Genomic DNA, 10,748 nt, shown 5'->3' with positions numbered 1-10,748 from the left:
TCAATATCAGTACCTCGTGGCTCTTTAAAGAAAACCAGAAAACACACCCGCAAGAGATGCAGGCCCTCTTCTCATGCCTTGGCCCCAGGAGCAAGAAAGACAATTGTAAACAAAAGACAAGTTTGGTAATTCTGTTTGTATGATTTCCCTTGAATGCTGCTAGGCACTGGGAAAGTTCTGTTGAGCTGCCCATAGGCTGTTGGTCCAAAAAGCTTTGGAAGGCAGCAGTAGCTATAGAAGCTTACCTATGAGATCCATGTGGTCAAAGGATAAGCAGAATTGTATGTTGCCTTCTGGGATGACTTTATTTCTAATGCCACAAATGGAATTATGCTCCAGTTTGGAAGGATTAACTGTGGACAGGGCCATAGGTCGACGTGAAGGGGGATGCTTGTAAGATCAGCATTAGCATTAAAGCTGGTGATGGACTGGAAAAGGTGTTTTCCCATTGTCTCAGTAACAAGCAAACATGCAATTATTTTGTTGTTGGACGGTTCATTGGTCTAAAACAGGGAGAGGAAACTCTACAGCAGAGGTGGTTTTACGGTAGCACAATCGGTTCGGCTGCGCTGCAGGGGGCACCATAACAACGCTATAGAACAATGCTGTGAGAGGTGTGGGCACCATATTTTAATGTCTCACAAGGCGCCGCTGAAATTTGAGAGCTCAGTGTCTGCCACTGCCCCAAGAGCTGTCTATATGGCCCTTGGAGGACACACATCCCTCCCCGTCAAACCCATCACCAACCCAGCTTTGCCCTGTCCTTGCCTGGTTGGAATGTGAACTCTAACCATGCTTCTTGCATTGTGACTCCGTACACCATCAGCTCCAAAAGGTTCCTTGAAGGAAATGCAGGGCTTGAGCTGAAACGGTTTCCCCACCCCTGGTCTAAGCTGCTTGAGGTTTTGCACTGACAAGTTTCTTAAGCAAACTGTTTTTTAAAAAGCAATACCCTATGAATATCAATATCAATATCAAAGTAATGCCATTTTTGTTGGAAGTACAACAGCAGGGATCTTTCCTATAGTAACCCAAGGCTAATTCTGTTTACAGTTGGTCAACCAACCATGAGAGAGGTGTGGGTAGATAAGTAGGTAGGTAGGTGTAGGTGTTGCCAAGCAACCAGCCAGAATTGTATAATCCTTGACTCAAGTTCTGATTGGTTGCTAGTTCTGAGGGAATTTCCCCTCTGTATGTGATGCCGAATATCTTTCTGTTATGAACAAGGCCTGAACTACTAAGACAACACCTCCCTGCGTATTATATTGTGTACTGCTTTTGTTCAGTTTACCCAGTGAAGCATTATAAGTTTCTTTTTTCTGTGGACTCCATTTGTGTGATTTAAGTGACTTTGATAACAATTTTGCTGCTGCAAAGGTTAAGGGGATTTTTGCCCCACCCTGCTTTTCTCACCCTCTTACAAGTGTTTGCCACTGCCAGTAAATATTTTCTCCCAGCTGAAGAACCAGTATTCGTACCCCAAGTAACAGAGACAGAAAATTCATGCTGTACATCTTTTGAAGTATAGCACTGCTAGACTAGTAGAAACAGGAAACATAGTAAGATATGCAAATAGTGCTTCCTGATGCTTGTGGGTAGGAACCAATGGGAATGATGATGCATCTCAGACTTAAGCAGTCATCCCTTAGCTTACTCATAAGCAGGAAGGGGTTTTGTGAGGGTTTTTTTTTGTAATAATACTCACCAGCAGGGTCAGCCCAGGATAATTTGACACTTGAGGCAAACCACAGAATGGCGCCCCACTCCCCACCAGCGAAGAAGGGTGAGTGAAGATCTACATCAGGAACAAGGGGAGGAAAAGATCTACATCAGAATCTGTTGCCCCTGCGGATCTTGCTGCCTGAGGCAGTAGCCTCAATTTCCTCATGGGTGGGCCAGCCCTGCTCACCAGTATAAAGTAGTGGCACTTATTTTTTTTATCTTATGCTCCCCATGGCAGCCATTTTGTGCTGGCACTCTTACCGATACATGAGTGCTGGCACCTCATTTTTTACCAAGAAAAGAAAAGAAAAAAGCACTGCTCTAAGTGTCCAAATTCTGAAAGAGGTCACTCAGGAGTAAAGACCAAACTAAATGCTCCCAGTGCAACCAAACTCGGCATTGCTCAGTTCCAATCCACATCAACAAAAATAACAGGGGATGTGTGTGTTGGTTGGTGGCTGGGATGATTAACTCCTTATTGCAGGAGTTTGAACTAAATGACCCTCTACAGCTCTATGATTCTTTGTGTCAAACAACCCTCCCTGAAATGTATTGCCCCACAAAGCTATTACCCCCCCCCCCAGCAGCCCCACAAGCTTGGCCACTGACTAGGGATGATGGAAGTACAGTAACATTTGGAGGGCAAAAGTTTCCCCACACCTGCTTTCAATTGACCCTGGGAACATTTTCAGGAAACCTCTCTCGAACATGGTTTCTACACTACACATAGCCCCCAGTTCCTACATTAGCATCAGTCTTTTTACCTTGCTCTAGCCAAAAAGAGCTCCCAGGGGCTTACGAGGTTCAGCAATATGACAGCCCCTGTTCTTCAGGTGATCAGTCTGAATGTCATGACACACAAGGAAAAAGGGATGGTGAAGGAGGAGGAGGAGAAAAATGAGGTGGTTGGGGAAAAACAGCTCAAGCATTAGTTGCAGTTCTTAAAACAACCACCTGGGAAGGAAAGAGTTCCTATGTTCTTAGCTAAGCGATGTCTAAACAGACTGACCACAGTTCTCCAGGATTTCAGATGAAAGTCTTTCCCAGCCCTGCCTGAAGATACTGATGATTTAATCTGCATGCAAATCACAATAATATTCTGATCATCTTTATAACTTTGCATTCAGCAAAAAAAAAAACACAAACAAAAAAACATGCTTAATTGTGTTCCTTTTCTCCCGTTTAATTGTGATCCACCCAAACTCTCCCTTGCAATTATACAGGATTCCACTGTTACGGATCTCTAAATGCATCTCTCTCAGTTTCAAAGAAATGGACTACTTTGTGCCAGAGCTCTTTGAGGATTTATTGCAGAAAAATAAATGAAATGAAATGATAGGAGAGCATAAAATCACAGCATTCAAGAAGCACAGCCTGCAGTTTCCAAGTGTTTCATTTCCCAGGTTCTGGTTTGCCTTTCCCCACTACACTTCATTTTAAATAGCCTTTTACTATCCTGGCTCTCTGCCACCACTTTGTAAAAAAACAAAACCACAACCTACACATTAGTAGCTATGTTCCTTCCTATCATATTCAATCTACATTCAGTCCAACAGACAAAAAAGAAAGATGTGTTTATGTGTGCCTTCATGATTTCTTGATGATGGCATCAGCTGTTGCCTTGTATGTGTGCATGAGCCGTGACAGATTAATAACCGCAGATATTAATTAATTAATATACTAATTACAGTCGTACTTTGGAAGTCAAACAGAATCCATTCCAGAAGTCCGTTTGACTTCCAAAACGTTAGGAAAACAAAGTGCGGCTTCTGATTGGCTGCAGGAAGCTGCGGAAGTCCCGTCGGATGTTCGGCTTCCAAAAATAGTTTGCAAACTGGAACAGTCACTTCCGGGTCTGCAGCATCCGGGAGCCAAAACGTTTGAGAACTAAGCTGTTTGAAAACCTAGGTACGACTGTATATGCAGAAATGGCCTCCAAGTGGTTTACAACTGCAAAATCAATACATGCACAACAACTATCATATCAATACACAATAACAGATCCACTGGGACTTTAAAACATCCTTAATTAAAATGAACAATAAAAGAATCGATTGAAAAGCATAACAATTTAAAAAAAGCTTAAAACGGTCAAAACAATGGAATCAGACGTTCAGTTCAGGGAAACACTTCCTCAAACAGGTGTGTTCTCAGGAGCTGGAATAATTACAATGTTGATGAGTTGACTTGTATTTCAGCAGGGACAGTGTTTCTCAACTCTGGTTTCACCAGCGGTAAAGAATTCAGAATCACAGCCCATAGGGTACTACTCTTCCTCTACGGTTTAGAGTGATATTTGTGAAACCCTGCATTTAATTCAATATCTGTTAATATTTTTGGAACCCTACACTGAATTTTGCATTTAATTAATTTTGCATTTAATTATTTTAGCATTTTATGCAAAAGAAGCACAGGGGCAGTGCCCAAGCCACTGCTTCCCTCCCGGGCCCCCTGGAGGGACACAGTGGCTCTGGTGCGCTGCAAGCCCAGCCCCACACTGCGAGTGGTGTGGGGCTCACAGGGTGCCTGGCCTGCCGCGTCCCCCTCATCCGAGAAGGATGCAGTGACCAAAGACGCCCTTACACCCCCCAGAAAAACTACACCCAGTTCTACGGCACCCCAGCACTCCCCACACTATGAATCTGGGAACAGTTAAGCTAGGATTTGCCCTGCAGAGCAGGAGAGGTTGCAGAGAAATGATGCTGATGCTACTACTGTGGAATAAGCTGGTGTGTTCTGGTGCTGTGAGCCAATCCATAAGCAGCCTCAGGTTGCATTTATGTGTGGCCAATCAATGGTCAGGGAAGGTGGAAGCTGCAGTCCACCACCTTCTAGAGGGCCACAGATTCTCCATCCCAGCTATAAGGGGATTGATGCAAAGGCAGAAGCATGCTGAGTCTGCTGCCCCCGTGCCCTTCTGAATTGGCCCACAGGAGTCCCAACTGAGGCTAAACCGAAACCCTGCGGCTTTCATTTCACAAGTTTACAGCTGGTTGGCTAAAATGACTCTTAGCTTCAGCAAAAGTTTGACTGAAGAGCCACATCTTAAGTGAAGAGGAAATAAGCTGCTGATGTACCGGGGCCTTGTACGTCATCAAGTGGGTATTTTTTCCTCCCATTTCTGCTCTGTGTTCTGAAACTCATGCAATCAAACCGAGCTTATTTGAGATGGCCTGCACTACAAGGCAGGAGAACTTCGTGCAAAGCTCTGATTGCTGAAAGAGAGGAAGGAAACGAGGGCACAACACACATATCAGCCTGCATGTGGAACACTAGATAAATCAGACTTCGATACTCCAGAGCAATGCTGTGAGGGTTCTGCCACTTGAGGAAGCTTTTAAATAGACATTTTTCTTATACTTCTAAGCACACTTTTGAAAAAAAGAACAGTTTTGTCATTTTTGTGTGCCAGTTTCAAATGGCAAAACAAGAATATCATCCCTTCCCACTTCAGTACATATCGATCAGGACGTTGTAAATGCTTTGTTGAGAAAGGTGGAAATAAGTCATAACTTGACCAGCCTTCGCCAACTTCTTGCCATCCAGAAGAAGAACTACAACTCCCATCACCCCTGACTATTGGCCAGGATAGCTGGGACTGATGGGAGATGGAGCCCCAAAAGATATAGCGGTGGCACTAGGTTGAGGGTTGTGAATTCAACCACTTCTGCAGAAACTTAAGTAGCCTGGACCCAGAAGGTGTCAACAAGCAGAGGTCAGTGGCTCACATTCCCTTCCTGGCCAAAGTGATCGAGAAAGTGGTGATCAGCCATTTCCTGTCACTCTCGGATGAAACAGATAATCTAGATCCATTTCAGTTGGTTTGCAGACCTAGTTTGGAACAGAAACTGCCTTGGTTGTCCTGTGGGATGACCTTTGCTGGGAGAAAGACAGAGGGAGTTTGAGTTGTTGATTCTCTTGGCAGCTTTCAATATCATCAACTATTGTATCCTTCCAGATAGGCTTATCGGGTTGGATGTGGGAGGCACAATTTGGTCATGGTTCCCTCTTGTTTCGATGGCCAATTCCACCACATAGCACTGGGGTGGGATATTGTTTGACCCCTTGGCAGTCATGCTTTGGAGTTCTGTGGTGTTCCATTCTTTTCCTCATACTTTTTCACATCTGTCAGTGGTAAAAGGTTATCCAGAGATTTGGTCACAGGTGCTATCAGAATGCAGAAGACACCCAGATTTACATCTCCTTTTCATGATTCCTTTGGCAAATGATGCATGGCAGTGATCACCAGGGAGGGGGCGCTTTCAGAAGTGGGATCCTAGTTATGGAATAGGCTTCCCAGAGAGATTCACCTGGTGCCGTTTTCGTGACCTTTGTGGTTCCAGGTGAATACCTTTCTAGCACAGTCAAAATAAAAAAGGTAAAAGGTAAAGGTCCCCTGGATGGTTAAGTCCAGTCAAAGGTGATGTAATGGGAATTGGGGTTGCTCGTGCGTAAGTTGCCTCTACTCTTGGCAAAGTTGCCTGGTTAAACCTTTCCCTGGCTGCACAGCCCTTACTCCGCGGCTGTGTCAGTCACTGGCAGAATCGGTCAGTGGGCGTTTCCTGAACTTCTTCCAGCATAAAAGTTCTTTGACGCCAAGTCTCTGCCTAGCCTCCCTGCGCGGAAGTCTTCTGCACAGGGTGGGCGTGGGCAGCGGAGGACCTGTGCTCTCCCCGCTAGTTTCTGTGGAAGAGTCCTGGAGACATCTCTCCGAAGCCCTCCCCTGCTCCCCTTTCTTCCTGGTGTCACACTGATTTCCTTCCTCAATGGATGAGTTCCCTCTCTCCCTGCTGGGCCCTTCTCCGGCATCACTGGAGAGCCTTCCCTCCACTCCTGGCTCCGATGGCAGTTCCCTGACAGGCGACCATGGGGTTGTGGTGCTCATCAGGCCGAGGGAACTGGCGTTTGTCCACAGACAGCTTTCCGGGTCATGTCGCCAGCATGACTAAACCGCTTCTGGCACAATGGAACACCGTGACAGAAGTCAGAGCTCACGGAAACACCGTTTACCATCCTGTCGCAGCGATACCTATGTATCTGCTTGCACTGGCGTGCTTTTGAACTGCTAGGTTGGCAGAAGCTGGGACTGAGCAATGGGAGCTCATCTCATCATGCAAAAGAAAAAAGAAACCACAACAGTTTCACACCCAAAAGGGAAAAATCATTCGTTATAATTTCTATTCTTCTATGCTGTATAATTTTTATTCTTCTACGTTGTTCGGGGTGTTTTTGCTTTGTAGGCTGTCCTCCTATTATGGGACAGCTAGAAAAATGCAGCTAACAAATAAATAAACAAAAGACAAGTTATCCATCAGCATAATAAATACAGTTGTAAACATCTGGTTGAATAGCAAGAGTGCATCCTATCCAAGTTTCCTATTAGTGGGCCACTAATATTAGATATTTTCCTCCACTTGCTAATTTGATTCTTCCTTGTTTTGAAAGCTTGTCGTATGCAAGAGCTTTCTTATCCATTCTATTATCTTTTTTAAAAAGATTGTTTTCCCCCAGTGTTTAGGCAATCAGCATGTGATCAGAAACCACCAACAGCTAAATAATGATGTCACGATTGCACAATATATGGTTTACATGTACGTGGTTAAAGCCTTATTGCTTAAGTGGAGCTTTATACAATATGATGTTATACTCAGAAATCTTGGCTAGTAAGACCTGTCTACCAGATTCTTAAGGCAGATTTTAAAGAGGATTTTTCCCTTTTCTATGTTGTGGCTTTATTCTTAGATTGTACCTTTTTCATTCCCTGCTTTTATGCGAAATGAAATGTCCTCATTCTGTAACCTTGCATTAAGGGTTAACCCTTTATTACAATACTTGCCCTCCAGACAACGCCATGCTCCCCTAAGGTTCCATGCCTAAGCCAGGCATAGGCAAACTTGCCCTCCAGATGTTTTGGGACTACAACTCCCATGATCCCTAGCTAACAGGACCAGTGGTTAGGGATGATGGGAACTGTAGTCCCAAAACATCAGGAGGGCCAAGTTTGCCTAGGCCTGGCCTAAGCCAACTGCAGATGATTATTTTTCCACATACCTTTAACAGATGGTAGAACTCAAGGTAATGGTGAGGTGGTTCAAAGGGTGAGGAGTGCTTGCCGCTTACTAGTTATCAGTAATGGCAGTAATCTTCACTTATTTGATCTGAAAATAAGTCAAGCTATAGAGACCTCACCAGCAGAATGCCTTAAGGAAGAGCAGGGATTTAGAAAAGGTATGGCCTGCCATGAAAAGATGGCAGCATACAGCGAAAACATTAACTGAAGGGTGGGAGCCTCAGGCCTAAATGTGGTTTTCTGGACCTCTCCCACCCTCAGGACGGTCTCTAGGCCACAACCTCTCTCCCCAGACCACCACACTGATTTATTGCCCCCTTGGGTGCTTCTGCCCAGCTGGTCTGTGTCTTGAACTGTAATAATGCTCCTGGCTTTTGTGTATGGCTGGAACACACCCTACTGTCCAAAGAAAAGACCACATCAGTTGCTCCACCCACTTTTGCCACTCTTCTCAAACAATTTTGGCCCCTGGCCCACCCTCCACTGGCATGTGGTTCTCGGAAGATTGACCATGGTAGGGAAGACAAAAGGTTCCCCAATCCTGATTAAACTTCAGACCGCTTGCCAGTATTGTCAGATGGAGATCCTAAGGCACAAAGACAAACAAATCCTGGTTTTAGTAGGTTGTTGGTATCAGCTATTGCCCAAGAGCATGACTGTGAAACCATGACACATTGCAAGCCAGACGGAAATCTGGATGGAGCCTGATCTTGTCTGCAGGAAGGCGTCCAAGTTGATTAGTGTTCTATCAAATTATTTAAGAGTCAAGTCAAATTAAATAGTTTTATTGGCATCACAAGATAATCTGTTTCAAATCACTAGGATAATTAAAAGGACAAGGGTGAAGCTGCCAAGGGTTATAGGGTCACACTGTGGTCATGTGCACTTAGATGTTCTGCAATGCCCAATCTATTTCCTGAAGGAATGGTTCGTTGGGAGCCCCTTCGGGTAAAATTTTGGCTAAAAAGGGAACTACTAGAGCAGTGGTATCTTTGTCCCAATCTGCCAGGAGAAACCTCATTTGATTTCTTCTCAGCGTTGTGGGCCAGAGATCCAACATTTTGCTCAGCATTAGTTGCCGAGGTCTGCTATGTAAAGGAGAATGTGGTCCATTGAATCTGGTACTTCTTGGCTGAAGGCATACAAACGGATTTGATATGGAGTGTGTGAGAATCTGCCTTCAGTCACTGCAGAAGGGAAAGCATTTAATCTTGTGAGCATATCCTTTAGGTATTTGGCACAAGTTCCGTAGAGTGTTGTGATACCTAAGGCCTCTGGAGAAAAAGATCTTGGAGTGTGAGGTAACAAGCGCTGTCTTTTGTGGTTGTAGAGCCACTGCTTGATTAATTGGAATATAGTGGTACCTCGGACTAAGAACTTAATTTGTTTTGGAGGTCCGTTCTTAACCTGCAACTATTCTTAACCTGAGGTATCACACTTTAGCTAATGGGGCCTCCCGCTGCTACCGCACCGCCGTTGCGTAATTTCTGTTTTCATCCTGAAGCAAGGTTCTTAACCCAAGGTACTATTACTGGGTTAGTGGAGTCTGTAACCTGAAGTGTATATAACCTGAAGCGTCTGTAACCCGAGATACCACTGTATGTGATTTTCATCACATGCTTCAAGACTCTCAAGAAAAATGCCCAAACTACGGATTTTGTCTTGAATTGCTCTATACCATTTGGATGAGATGTGGTCTTCAAGCATAGAGGTTAAGAAGGAGTTAGATGTTGTTCTAAAGTGGACTTTCAGCCAGGCCTTGATTGTAGAGAGCCATGCTTTGGTTTCCATCAGCTGTTGGCCGGTTTCAGCACATAAGGTTAAATAACTTATGCATTTAGGAGTCTTTTCAGCCAAGGAATATAATTTTCAGGAGGCTTGAATTAAATGATGGGATGACCACAGTGAAAGAAACAATGCAGTTTCTTAGCTGATCCATGCATTAATTGCTTGTTCTAAACTTCATAACGAAGGAATGGGGAACCAACTCTGAACCAACCCTCGGTGTCATTTGACTTACTTCCTCCTCTCTAGGAGCAAAGCAGACCCAATCGGTGAACTCTAATAAGGCTACAATAACTGGCAGCTGAATCCATTTAAAAACAACATATTTGCGGTTATATGGCATTGAATGTGTGGTGTTCACATGTGCAGGTTTTCACCTGATACAGTATGTTTTTAGTAACAAATATGAGTTTCTGAACTAGCCATTAGAATGCTTTTCTTACGAAAGCACTGCAGCCTTATAATTTCAGTTTCCCTGGATTCAGATCCAGACAAGCTCCTGGGCAACCTCTGCGTTGTCATCCCTTAACTAATGATGCATCTTTGACAAAGCACTGAGCGAGAAGTAATGCCTCCCCCATGCCCATCTTCACTGACATCTGTCTAACTCAAATGGATATCCCCAGAGAGAATGATCATGTCAACAGAAGAAGGGATCTCACATGCCAGCCAGGAAGTATCACTGCAAGCTGATCGTCCATGTAAATGCTGGGATTTATGCTTACGAGTACAGTTGCTAAAAGGCATTTTCTGCCTCCATTCTGTAATGCCTGGAAACTGCCATGGGGAACACATTCCTGTCCACAGGTTACAGTCCACATGAATAAGGAGTTTCCATAAACCCAAATGAAATCATGCTGCGGGTGTGTGTCTGTGTGTGTGTAGTTTTCAGATATAGCGAGATCAGTCATATGGCAGATTGGAAAGTACCTGGAAAACTAGGGCGAAAATAAATGCTATCTGACAGTAAATCCAGCATTGGGAACATTGCAAATTTTGGTGGAGAGAGGGAGCGGAAGTTTGATTCAGTTCATGCTGCACGACAATAAGCGAACTGAAACAGACATTTTTTGAAATTTGCAGTTCTCTGATTTTTGCAGTGCAGCTCTCCAGCCAATGCAAATTTCTCCCAATATACACATTTTTGTATGCGATTTTGCCTAATATGCAC

Source organism: Podarcis melisellensis (genome assembly GCF_964234715.1).
Source record: "Podarcis melisellensis genome assembly, chromosome: 6".
In the NCBI taxonomy this organism is placed as follows: Eukaryota; Metazoa; Chordata; class Lepidosauria; order Squamata; family Lacertidae; genus Podarcis; species Podarcis melisellensis.
This window is presented reverse-complemented; position numbering follows the sequence as displayed.